A 14,213-nucleotide genomic window follows, 5' to 3' on the forward strand; every position below is an offset into this window, starting at 1 on the left:
ACATGATAAACAAGAGAGGGTGAGGATTGCCTCGCCCCAAAATGTCAAGGGTAACTCATCTATTTCATCTGAAACTTGTATAGACTCTTCCATGTCTATTAAGCTTATTGATTGTTCTCATGATACTGTGCCAGTTCCTACTGTTGAGCAAGTTATTGCTTTTGGGGGCATTCCTAAGCCCTCAGATGGAGTGAGATCTAGCACCAGACTGGGAAATCAGATAGATGGGGATATGACACAGATAGACAGAGCTATGAAGAGGGCACAGATGCGTGATGATCCATTTTCTTCAGGTAAGCAGTTAATCCCAAAGCTATCCATTGTTGATATTCCAGAGTCTGATTTTATTCATAGAGCGGGGTCTTTAGGTATATCACTGGGGAAAAATGATATGGAGGTGTCAGAATCTATTAGGGGGATTAAGTGTTTAGAGGAGAAACGAATCTTAATTATGTTGCAAAAGAATGTCGATGAGAATATGAATAAGGATGAGGGGCCATCGGCTCTTCTCATGTCTAAAGTATCTACTCTATGTGAGGATTTAGTCGAGGATGAGAGTATTCCACTTGATTTTGATGATCCGGTGGAACTTTTAAAACCGGCTATCAAAGGGAAAAAGACTAGACAAAGGAAAACATATGATACTAATAATATTCGCAAAAGTACTAGGAGAAGGATTAAAAAACAATTCTCATGATGCAGAATCTAAAAGGCATGAATTGGAATCCAGGGGGTTTTGGTGATACTGCAAAGCATTTGTTTGTCAGAGAGGCTATTAGGGAACACAAGCTTGATTTTCTAGCCTTGTTGGAGACTGGGAGATCAAACTTCTCTATACCCTTTCTGAATCAACTTGCGGCAGGATATAACTATTCTTGGTTTTGTTTACCTCCTCATGGTAGGTCTGGAGGTATTCTAGTGGGAATAAATTCAGATACCCTACAAGTGATAAAGGTTACTACTGGGGATTTTTGTGTTAAATTACATATAAAATGCAAAAGAGATGGTTTTGAGTGGATCTTGGTGCCAGTCTATGGGGCTGCTCAGGACTTGCACAAAGGTGAATTTTTAGCAGAATTAGTGCGAACATGTGAGTCTGAAACACTACCTATGTTGGTAGGTGGTGATTTCAATATTATTCGGAAGAGGGAAGAAAAGAACAACAATAATTTTAATGCTAGATGGCCTTTTGTTTTTAATGCAATTATCGAACATTTAAACTTAAGAGAAATTGCTCTCTCAGGGAGACAATATACGTGGGCCAGTCGTCGAGATGAACCTACTTATGAGAAGTTAGATAGAGTTCTAGCTTCAATTGCTTGGGAACAGAAATTTCCTTTAGTAACTGTTCGAGCATTAACAAGGGCGGAGTCTGATCATGCACCGATTCTGATTGACTCAGGGGTCAAAGCTCACCTGGGTAATATCTCAAAATTCTCCTTTGAGTTACATTGGTTGAAACAAGAAGGTTTTTTTGAGATGATACAGAAGGAGTGGAATTCGGTGACATATGGCTTAAATCCTATTGATGTTTGGCTAAACAAACTGAGACATATTAGGAAGTTTCTTAAAGGTTGGGCAAAAAATCAAAGTGGGCAATACAAAAAGGAGAAAGAGAGATTATTAAACATTATTGAGCGTCTTGATATTAAAGCGGAATCTAATCCGTTGAATCCGAATGAAAGAGAAGAACTTAAAAAAGCGAATGAGGGTTTGAGTAAGTTAAGGCGGGAGGAAGAATCTAAGTGGGCTCAACGCGCTAAAGTTAAACATATACAAGAGGGGGGCAACAATACGAGGTATTTCCATTTGATTGCAAATGGTAAACATCGGAAAAAGAAAATTTTTCAGTTAGAACAACAAGAAGGGACCATTGTTGGAGAAGACAACCTTAAGTTATATATAACTGAATTTTATAAAAAATTATTTGGACCACCAGAATCAACCAACATCTCCCTAATTGAAGGTGTGATTCATGATATCCCACAGATTTCAGCGGATGAAAATGATATTTTAACAAATCCTTTTACTGAAGAGGAAGTGTTAGAGGCGATATCGCAGATGGAACATAATAAAGCACCGGGTCCTGATGGTTTTCCGGCGGAGTTCTATCAAAAGTTTTGGGAGGTAATAAAGTTGGATTTAATGGCACTATTTAATGAGTTGAGTATAGGAGAATTGTCTCTTTACAAACTTAACTTTGGGGTCATCACTCTATTACCCAAAAAGGAGGATGCGGTACAGATACAACAGTACAGACCTATCTGCTTACTAAATGTATGTTTCAAGATTTTTACAAAAGTTGGAACAAATAGAATAACGGGGATTGCCCCAAAAGTTATTAAACCAACACAAACGGCGTTTATGCCAGGGAGAAATATCTTAGAAGGAGTTGTTATTCTCCATGAAACAATTCATGAACTTCATACAAAAAAACTAGATGGGGTATTATTTAAGATTGATTTTGAGAAAGCATACGACAAAGTAAAGTGGTCGTTTCTACAACAGACTTTGAGAATGAAAGGTTTTGCTACACAATGGTGTAGCTTAATTCAGAAATTCGTTCAAGGTGGGAGTGTGGGAGTAAAGGTAAATGATGATATTGGTCATTATTTTCAAACAAAAAAAGGTTTGCGGCAAGGGGACCCTTTGTCCCCGATGTTATTCAACATTGTTGTAGATATGCTTGCCATTCTAATTGAACGGGCAAAAAGGGATGGTCAGATTGGAGGGCTCATTCCTCATCTTATTGAGGGGGGTATCTCTATACTACAATATGCCGATGATACAATCCTTTTTTTGGAACATGATCTTCTCAAAGCTGTAAACATGAAGCTAATTTTATGCATATTTGAAGAATTGTCGGGACTCAAAATTAACTTCCACAAAAGTGAACTTTTCTCTTTTGGAAAGGCAAAGGAGGAACAAGACCAATATAAACAGATCTTTGGATGTGATGTTGGATCTCTCCCCTTTAAATATTTAGGTATTCCGATCCATTACAGGAAACTGAAAAATTCCGACTGGTATCCAGTTGAAACGCGGTTTGAAAGCAAACTGGGATGCTGGAGAGGAAAATTGTTATCTTATGGGGATAGATTGGTTCTTATTAATTCAGTTTTAACTAGTTTACCTATGTTTATGTTATCCTTTCTTGAGATACCTGTTGGGGTAAGGAAACGATTGGATTTCTATAGATCTAGGTTTTTCTGGCAATCTGATGAAAATAAGAAAAAATATAGGCTCACAAAATGGAATATTGTTTGTAGGCCTAAAGATCAAGGTGGCTTAGGTATTGAGGTACTTGAACTCAAAAACAAATGCTTACTAAGTAAATGGTTGTTCAAATTGCTTAATGAGGACGGGGTATGGCAGGAATTGTTAACCAATAAATATTTAAAGCATAAGACTTTATCGGCAGTACAACCAAAACCTACAGATTCATCTTTCTGGAAGGGCCTAATGAATGTGAAGGAAGATTTTTTTAATAGAGGATTTTTTAAAATTGGAAATGGTTTGAATACTCGTTTCTGGGAGGATGTTTGGTTAGGGAAAACCCCTCTGGCACATCAATATCCGTCATTATATAATATTGCGCGTCACAAAAATGTAACGGTAGCTCATGTGTTAGCTCAAACCCCACTGAATATTAGTTTCAGACGGGCGTTATTGGGAAACAGATGGACTTCATGGTTGCAGTTATGCCGCAAATTAATGACGGTAAATCTTAATGATGAACAGGATCGTTTTGTTTGGGATTTGACATCTAATGGTAAATTTACGGTTAAATCTATGTATGAAGATCTTATGAGTGATCATACCCCATTTTTGAGAAAATATTTGTGGAGAGTTAAAGTCCCCTTAAAAATACGAATTTTTATGTGGTTCCTTAGTAACAAGGTTTTATTAACTAAAGATAATTTAGCTAAACGGAATTGGAATGGATGTATGAAGTGTGTTTTCTGTGGAGAACAGGAAACTGTTGAACACCTTTTCATTGAGTGTCCATTAGCTAAGCTTCTTTGGCGTACGGTTAATTTCACTTTCAATCTTCCACTTTAACCAATATTACAAATTTGTTTGGAAATTGGTTAAATGGGGTAGATAGACAGTCTAAAGCTTTTATCCGTGTTGGGGTATCTGCTTTATGTTGGTCTATTTGGAGGGTAAGAAATGATCTTATTTTTAATAGAAAACAATCTTTTCACTATTTGCAGGTTATTCATATGATGGATCACTGGGTTCAGCTATGGGCTCTCCTTTCGCCGGAGGGACTACGGGATGCCATGGCTTCTGGATGCACACGGCTCCTGACGGTCGCTCGGGATATCTTGTGCCAGGCTGGCTGGCGGCATACTAGGCGGCTACCATGATGCCCAGTTTTAGGATGTCCTTTTGGTTTCGCTGGTTGATTTTTGTATCGACTGTACGCGATGTTTGAGTTACGACTCATGTAAGACGTTGATACTTGATTATTAATAAAAGGCCGTGTGCATCATCATGATGCAGAAGCCGGGGTTAAACTCCCCATTTCGAAAAAAAAAACCACAGTTGTATCCTCATCGATAAGTGCCCATGTGCTGCTGGCCATATTGCACTCTAAAAGTGAGTGCCTCCAAGAGTCATTAGGGGCATGGCATAGTCCACATAACATGTCATCAGACATGTAACGCTGGTACACTACAACCCGTTGGTAAGGAATGATGCGATAGCTTCCAAAGAAACACTCTAATCTTCGAAGGGACCTTTGTCTTCCACAAAGACGTCCAATGCTTCTAATCATTGCAGCCACTCGAGCTGTCTCTCTTCTAACCATGCCTCCCTTTCATTCTTTGTTTCGGTCAGCATTCGATGTGCAGACTTGACCAAGAAGTTGCCGTGTATCTCAAAATGCCAAGCCCAAAAGTCATCGTGGATAATCTCTACATTCATCAACAAAAAATTGCATTGAGCTGCCGCAAGTTCCATGACCTGGACGACTGATCGATCAGCTGTGAAACCCACACAAGCGACGACTCTTTGATCGCAGTGATTGACCGACGCCGAGTGTCCCATGGCAACCAGTTTTCTTCCCACACCCTTGTGTTCCCCTGTCCCAGTTCACCCGACAAGCCCAAATCGAAGAGCATCCCTTCCTTCACTGATAGCGCGCCAAATATTGGATGGGCGCGAGCCCAGCTCAGCTGACAAAATGTCTTCATTTGGGTAGTAAATTGCTTTCCAAATTCGCCCACTTACGGTATTTGGGTTAGTTAGTAGCTTCCAGGCTTGGCATGCTAAGATTGAAAGCTCCATGTACCTAAAGCCAAGACCTCCATCAAATCTTGGTTTTGTCATTTCAATCCATGAAACCCAATGTGGATTCCGTTTCCCTTGTTTAGAGCCCCACCAAAAACTTCTATATGATCACACAATCATCTCGAAAGTTTAAAGCAGGACATTGAGAAAGTGGGGATGGCTTGGATAACCGATTTAATAAGTACTCCTTTGCCACCGAAGATAAGAATTTCTCCATCCAGCCCATGATATTGTTCCAAATTCTCTCTTAAATATATTTGAAAGCATCATTCACGGATTTCCCCACATCCGTTGGCATTCCCAAATACTTCTCCAACAAAAACTCATTTGTTCCCTCAAGAAGCAACTTGATCTCTTCTCGTATAGGACTAGGACATCCCCTTCCAAAGTGTATGGAAGATTTGCCAACATTTATATGCTGCCCAGACGCCTGACAGTATATTTGTAAAACTTCATTGAGCTCCGCTGCTACACCAGAATTTGCCTTGAAAAAAGCAAGTTGCCGTCTGCAAAAAGTAGATGATTGGCCGGGGATATAGTGGGCGCCACTTGGATGCCCACTAATTTTTTTTGAGATTCCCCTACTCCTTAACAGGTAAGACAAACAAAGTTTCTTGGATGCGGGATTTTAGGGCATCTTCAATGGGCCGACGCATTTCAGACACCCAAAATATCCGCGCACGTCCATTTGCGTCGGCCAGTAGACGCGAAAATGATCATGCGTTCGTTTGCGTCGGGGGTGGCTCCAGCGGCCCGACGCATTTCGGGCGCGGGTCATTTTTTTTCCAGAAATTTTCGAAAACATGTTAAACAATCAAATTGCACGAAATTATAGCCATCATATTGGCTCAAATTGTGGTTTCAAATAAGTTTATCACATTTTGCACATGGTACGGCGCAAAATTTAGACGGAAGGCTCGAAATGAACCCGACTTTGAATTAACGAAGCCATTAACCGGCTAGGAGTTACACCAAGAGTTACAACACACACGCGCCAAGCGTACAACCCAAATCACAACAAAATACAACACAGAAAAGCAAACCGAAGCGCCATTTGATCCATGAAGAGGGAGCCATGTCTTCTGTTGCACCGGAGCGATCGCGACCGTGTCTACTCCAACAAACCTCCACTGCTCCAAGACTGCAACTCAAGGGGGAACTCAACGACGGGCCGGCCACCTAGCAGAGCTTGAGGAACCAAAGGAGGGAGGGTCGTGCGGTGACGCATCCAAGAAGGTGAATGTCGCAAGACTGCGTCATCATCGTCGGTAGAGACAGAGGACCTGCAAAGTTTTCACCCAGACCCGAGAATCACCACCCATGGAGCTCGGGCTAGGTCCAGACCAAACACACAACATCATCCCCTGGTGTTGGGATAGACACACCGGAACAGATTGAGGCGGAGGGACAGAGTCCATCATTTCGAACAGGACGGCCATCATTGGAATGCCTTCAACAAGGGAGCGACACCCGCAGTGACGCCATCACCGGCACAGGCCAGAGCCATGCGCTGCTTTTGCCGAGGTCCAAACCTAGATAGAAATTCCGGACACCGTCGCGAGGACGTAGAGCGAACAATGCGGAGATCACTGTCGCGCCTCCAACCTAAGTCACACTATGAGCTAGCCCCAACTCAACTCATCTGCAGGAAACAGGTGCTGGCTGGCAGAGGTTTCGGTCAGACCCAGATCTAGACGTCCATGATGCTAGATTAGCAGCACCACGATGTCCACCATCCCCAGCGCGCGAGCACACCTACACACACACGACCAAATTGGTCGGAGGGAGAACAGACCGCAGCCGCCGGAGTAGCTGCAGCACTGAGCTACAGACCTCATCCCAGATAGCTAGCAAGGACATCGCCCGCAGGGACGAAGGACTGCCGGAGTTCGCAAAAAAATAGAGCTTCGACAGCCCCAAACGACAAGGGTTAGGTCTAGGCCCGCCTGGCCCAGAACCAGCCCGAGTGCAGCTGGCGAGAGGCAGCGGAGGTGGTGCACCGGGCGCGTAGCCGCGTACCCCTGGCCACCTCAGATCGAGAGGATCTGGCCGGGCCCTGCCAGGCCCAGATCTGGCCCCCAAGCCCAGATCCGCCCAAAATCGCCGCCGGTCAGAGCACCCTGCCGCCGGGCGAGGCCACGACAGCGCCGGCCGTCGCCCTCACGGCACCCAACGGCCAGAGCTGCGCCAGTCCGGAAAGGAGCCGGCGAGCCTCCTCGCGGCCAGGACGGGATCCGCTGATACGTCTCCGACGTATCGATAATTTCTTATGTTCCATGCCATATTATTGATGATATCTATATGTTTTATGCATACTTTATGTCATATTTATGCATTTTCCGGCACTAACCTATTAACAAGATGCCGAAGAGCCAGTTGCTGTTTTCTGCTGTTTTTGGTTTCAGAAATCCTACAAAGGAAATATTCTCGGAATTGGACGAAATCAACGCCCAGGGTCCTATTTTTGCACGAAGCTTCCAGAAGTCCGAAGGAGAGACGAAGTGGGGCCACGAGGTGGCCAGACACTAGGGCGGCGCGGCCTGGGCCTTGGCCGCGCCGGCCTGCTGTGTGGGTCCCCCGTGACGCCCTTTGACCTGCCCTTCCGCCTACTTAAAGCCTCCGTCGCGAAACCCCCGATGCAAGAGCCACGATACGAGAAAACCTTGAGAGACGCCGCCGCCGCCAATCCCATCTCGGGGATTCAGGAGATCGCCTCCGGCACCCTGCCGGAGAGGGGAATCATCTCCCGGAGGACTCTTCACCGCCATGGTCGCCTCCGGAGTGATGAATGAGTAGTTCACCCCTGGACTATGGGTCCATAGCAGTAGCTAGATGGTCGTCTTCTCCTTATGTGCTTCATTGTTGGATCTTGTGAGCTGCCTAACATGATCAAGATCATCTATCTGTAATACTATATGTTGTGTTTGTCGGGATCCGATGGATAGAGAATACTATGTTATGTTGATTATCAATCTATTACCTATGTGTTGTTTATGATCTTGCATGCTCTCCGTTATTAGTAGAGGCTCTGGCCAAGTTTTTGCTCTTAACTCCAAGAGGGAGTATTTATGCTCGATAGTGGGTTCATGCCTCCATTAAATGCAGGACGGTGACGAAAGTTCTAAGGTTGTGGATGTCTTTGTTGCCACTAGGGATAAAACATTGATGCTATGTCAGGGATGTAGTTATTGATTACATTACGCACCATACTTAATGCAATTGTCTGTTGTTTGCAACTTAATACCGGAAGGGGTTCGGATGATAACCCGAAGGTGGACTTTTTAGGCATAGATGCATGTTTGGATAGCGATCTATGTACTTTGTCGTAATGCCCAATTAAATCTCACTATACTTATCATATCATGTATGTGCATTGTCATGCCCTCTCTATTTGTCAATTGCCCGACTGTAATTTGTTCACCCAACATGCTATTTATCTTATGGGAGAGACACCTCTAGTGAACTGTGGACCCCGGTCCATTCTTTTACATTAAATACAATCTACTGCAATACTTGTTCTACTGTTTTCTGCAAACAATCATCATCCACACTATACACCTAATCCTTTGTTACAGCAAGCCGGTGAGATTGACAACCTCACTGTTTCGTTGGGGCAAAGTACTTTGGTTGTGTTGTGCAGGTTCCACGTTGGCGCCGGAATCCCTGGTGTTGCGCCGCACTACATCCCGCCACCATCAACCTTCGACGTGCTTCTTGACTCCTCTTTGGTTCGATAAACCTTGGTTTCTTCGAGGGAAACTTGCTGCTGTACGCATCACACCTTCCACTTGGGGTTCCCAACGAGCGTGTGCTTTACGCGTCATCAAGCTAAATTTCTGGCGCCGTTGCCGGGGAACGAAGAAAAGTTACACCACAAAGATTTCTAACTCCCACGTCAACTACACGCCAGCAAGTAAATTTCTGGCGCCGTTGCCGGGGAGATCAAGACACGCTGCAAGGGGAGTCTCCACAATCCAATCTCTTTACTTTGTTTTTGTCTTGCTTTACTTTATTTACTACTTTGTTTGCTGCATTATATCAAAACACAAAAAAAAATTAGTTGCTAGTTTTACTTTATTTACTGCCTTGTTCTCCATATCAAAAACACAAAAAAATTAGTTACTTGCATTTACTTTATCTAGTTTGCTTTATTTACCACTGCTAAAATGGGTACTCCTGAAAATACTAAGTTATGTGACTTCACAACCACAAATAATAATGATTTCTTATGCACACCTATTGCTCCACCTGCTACTACAGCAGAATTCTTTGAAATTAAACCTGCTTTACTGAATCTTGTTATGAAAGAGCAATTTTATGGTGTTAGTTCTGATGATGCTGCTGCCCATCTTAATAATTTTGTTGAATTATGTGAAATGCAAAAGTATAAGGATGTAGATGGTGATATTATAAAATTGAAATTGTTTCCTTTCTCATTAAGAGGAAGAGCTAAAGATTGGTTGCTATCTCTGCCTAGAAATAGTATTGATTCATGGACTAAATGCAAGGATGCTTTTATTGGTAGATATTATCCCCCTGCTAAAATTATATCTTTGAGGAGTAGCATAATGAATTTTAAACAATTGGATAATGAGCATGTTGCACAAGCTTGGGAAAGAATGAAATCTTTGGTTAAGAATTGCCCAACCTATGGACTGACTACTTGGATGATCATCCAAACCTTTTATGCAGGACTGAACTTTTCTTCGCGGAACCTATTGGATTCAGCTGCTGGAGGTACCTTTATGTCCATCACTCTTGGTGAAGCAACAAAGCTTCTTGATAATATGATGATTAATTACTCTGAATGGCACACGGAAAGAGCTCCACATGGTAAGAAGGTAAATTCTGTCGAAGAAACCTCTTCCTTGAATGATAAGATTGATGCTATCATGTCTATGCTTGTGAATGATAGGACTAATGTTGATCCTAATAATGTTCCGTTAGCTTCATTGGTTGCTCAAGAAGAACATGTTGATGTAAACTTCATTAAAAATAATAATTTCAACAACAATGCTTATCGAAACAATTCTAGTAATAACTATAGGCCATATCCTTATAACGGTTATGGTAATTCTTATGGAAATTCTTACAACAATAATAGGAACACACCCCCTGGACTTGAAGCTATGCTTAAAGAATTTATTAGTACACAAACTGCTTTTAACAAATCTGTTGAGGAAAAGCTCAATAAAATTGATATTCTTGCTTCTAAGGTTGATAGTCTTGCCTCTGATGTTGATCTTTTGAAATTGAAAGTTATGCCTAATAAGGATATTGAAAATAAAATTGTTACTACAGCAAATGCCATCCAAGTTAGAATTAATGAGAATATAAGATTAATGGCTAAATTGCATGCTAGGTGGGAAAGAGAAGAAAATGAAAAACTAGCTAAAGAGAATAATGTAGCTAAAGTTTGGACTATTACCACCACTAGCAATGCTAATGTTCCACATGTTGCTGCACCTCCTACTAATAATGGTGAAAGAATTGGCATTGGCAATGTTTCTACTTCTAATGCAAAGCCTGCAAAACTATGGAAAGCTGCTAAAAGCTATTTGAAACTGCCTGTGATAAAACTGCTGAATTTTTTTCCAACATTGGGGATGATGATCCCATTGCTGTAGATCATAATGGTTTAGACTTTGATGATTGCCACATCTCTGAAGTTATAAAGTTCTTACAAAAGCTTGCTAAAAGTTCCAATGCTAGTGCTATAAATTTGGCCTTTACAAAATATATTACAAATGCTCTCATCAAAGCTAGAGAGGAGAAACTAAAACTCGAAACCTCTATTCCTAGAAAGTTAGAAGATGGTTGGGAGCCCATCATTAAGATGAAGGTCAATGACTTTGATTGTAATGCTTTATGTGATCTTGGTGCAAGTATTTCTGTTATGCCTAAGAAAATTTATGATATGCTTGACTTGCCACCATTGAAAAATTGTTATTTGGATGTTAATCTCACTGATAATGCTAAAAAGAAACCTTTGGGGAGGATTGATAATGTTCGCATTACCGTTAACAATAACCTTGTCCCCGTTGATTTTGTTGTCTTGGATATTGAATTCAATGCATCTTGCCCCATTATATTGGGAAGACCTTTTCTTCGAACTGTTGGAGCTATCATTGATATGAAGGAAGGTAATATTAAATATCAATTTCCTCTCAAGAAAGGTATGGAACACTTCCCTAGAAAGAGAATGAAGTTACCTTTTGATTCTATTATTAGAACAAATTATGATGTCGATGCTTCATCTCTTGATAACACTTGATATACACTTTCTGCGCCTAGCTGAAAGGCGTTAAAGAAAAGCGCTTATGGGAGACAACCCATGTTTTTACTACAGTACCTTTATTTTATATTTGAGTCTTGGAAGTTGTTTACTACTGTAGCAACCTCTCCTTATCTTAGTTTTGTGCATTGTTGTGCCAAGTAAAGTCGTTGATAGTAAGGTTCATACTAGATTTGGATTACTGCGCAGAAACAGATTTCTTTGCTGTCACGAAACTGGGCCTAATTCTCTGTAGGTAACTCAGAAAATTATGCCAATTTACATGAGTGATCCTCAGATATGTACGCAACTTTCATTCAATTTGGGCATTTTCATCTGAGCAAGTCTGGTGCCATTTTAAAATTCATCTTTACGGACTATTCTGTTTTGACAGATTCTGCCTTTTATTTCGCATTGCTTCTTTCGCTGTGTTGGGTGGATTTTTTGTTCCATTACCTTCCAGTAGCTTTGGGCAATGTCCAGAAGTGTTAAGAATGATTGTGTCACCTCTGAACATGTGAATTTTTGATTATGCACTGACCCTCTAATGAGTTTGTTTCGAGTTTGGTGTGGAGGAAGTTTTCAAGGATCAAGAGAGGGAAATGATGCAATATGATCAAGGAGAGTGAAAGCTCTAAGCTTGGGGATGCCCCGGTGGTTCACCCCTGCATATTTTAAGAAGACTCAAGCGTCTAAGCTTGGGGATGCCCAAGGCATCCCCTTCTTCATCGACAACATTATCAGGTTCCTCCCCTGAAACTATATTTTTATTCCATCACATCTTATGTGCTTTGCTTGGAGCGTCGGTTTGTTTTTGTTTTTGTTTTTGTTCGAATAAAATGGATCCTAGCATTCATTGTGTGGGAGAGAGACACGCTCCGCTGTTTCATATGGACAATATGTCCTTAGGCTTTACTCATAGTATTCATGGCGAAGGTTGAATCTTCTTCGTTAAATTGTTATATGGTTGAAATCGGGAAATGCTACATGTAGTAATTCTAAAATGTCTTGAATAATTTGATACTGGGCAATTGTTGTGCTCATGTTTAAGCTCTTGCATCATATACTTTGCACCCATTAATGAAGAAATACATAGAGCTTGCTAAAATTTGGTTTGCATATTTGGTCTCTCTAAAGTCTAGATAATTTCTAGTATTGAGTTTTGAACAACAAGGAAGACGGTGTAGAGTCTTATAATGTTTACAATATGCCTTTTATGTGAGTTTTGCTGCACCGGTTCATCCTTGTGTTTGTTTCGAATAACCTTGCTAGCCTAAACCTTGTATCGAGAGGGAATACTTCTCATGCATCCAAAATCCTTGAGCCAACCACTATGCCATTTGTGTCCACCATACCTACCCACTACATGGTATTTCTCCGCCATTCCAAAGTAAATTGCTTGAGTGCTACCTTTAAATTTCCATCATTCGCCTTTGCAATATATAGCTCATGGGACAAAATAGCCTTAAAAACTATTGTGGTATTGAATATGTACTTATGCACTTTATCTCTTATTAAGTTGCTTATTGTGCGATAACCATGCTCCTGGGAACGCCATCAACTCTTTGTTGAATATCATGTGAGTTGCTATGCATGTTCGTCTTGTCTGAAGTAAGGGCGGTTTTCACAATCAAATGGTTTGAGTATGCATAATGTTAGAGAAGAACATTGGGCCGCTAACTAAAGCCATGAATCATGGTGGAAGTTTCAGTTTGGACATAAAACCTCAATCTCTTATGAGAATATTAACTGTTGAATGCTTAAGCATTAAAAGAGGAGTCCATTATCTGTTGTCTATGTTGTCCCGGTATGGGTGTCTAAGTTGAAGAATGATCAAAAGCGAGAAATCCAATGCGAACTTTCTCCTTAGACCCTTGTACAGGCGGCATAGAGGTACCCCTTTGTGACACTTGGTTGAAACATATGTTATGCAATGATAATCCGTGTTAACCCAAGCTAATTAGGACAAGGTGCGGGCACTACTAGTATACTATGCATGAGGCTTGCAACTTGTAAGATATAATTTACATGATACATATGCTTTATTACTACCGTTGACAAAATTGTTTCATGTTTTCAAAACCAAAGCTCTAGCACAAATATAGCAATCAATGCTTCCCTCTGCGAAGGGCCTTTCTTTTACTTTTATGTTGAGTCAGTTCACCTATTTCTCTCCACCTCAAGAAGCAAACACTTGTGTGAACTGTGCATTGATTCCTACATACTTGCATATTGCACTTGTTATATTACTTTACATTGACACTATCCATGAGATATACATGTTATAAGTTGAAAGCAACCGCTGAAACTTAATCTTCCTTTGTGTTGCTTCAATACCTTTACTTTGATTTATTGCTTTATGAGTTAACTCTTATGCAAGACTTATTGATGCTTGTCTTGAAGTACTATTCATGAAAAGTCTTTGCTTTATGATTCATTTGTTTACTCATGTCATTACCATTGTTTTGATCGCTGCATTCATTACATATGCTTACAATAGTATGATCAAGGTTATGATGGCATGTCACTCCAGAAATTATCTTTGTTATCGTTTACACCTTCGGACGAGCAGGAACTAAACTTGGGGATGCTGATACGTCTCCGACGTATCGATAATTTATTATGTTCCATGCCACATTAT

Source organism: Lolium perenne, chromosome 7 (assembly GCF_019359855.2).
Source record: "Lolium perenne isolate Kyuss_39 chromosome 7, Kyuss_2.0, whole genome shotgun sequence".
In the NCBI taxonomy this organism is placed as follows: Eukaryota; Viridiplantae; Streptophyta; class Magnoliopsida; order Poales; family Poaceae; genus Lolium; species Lolium perenne.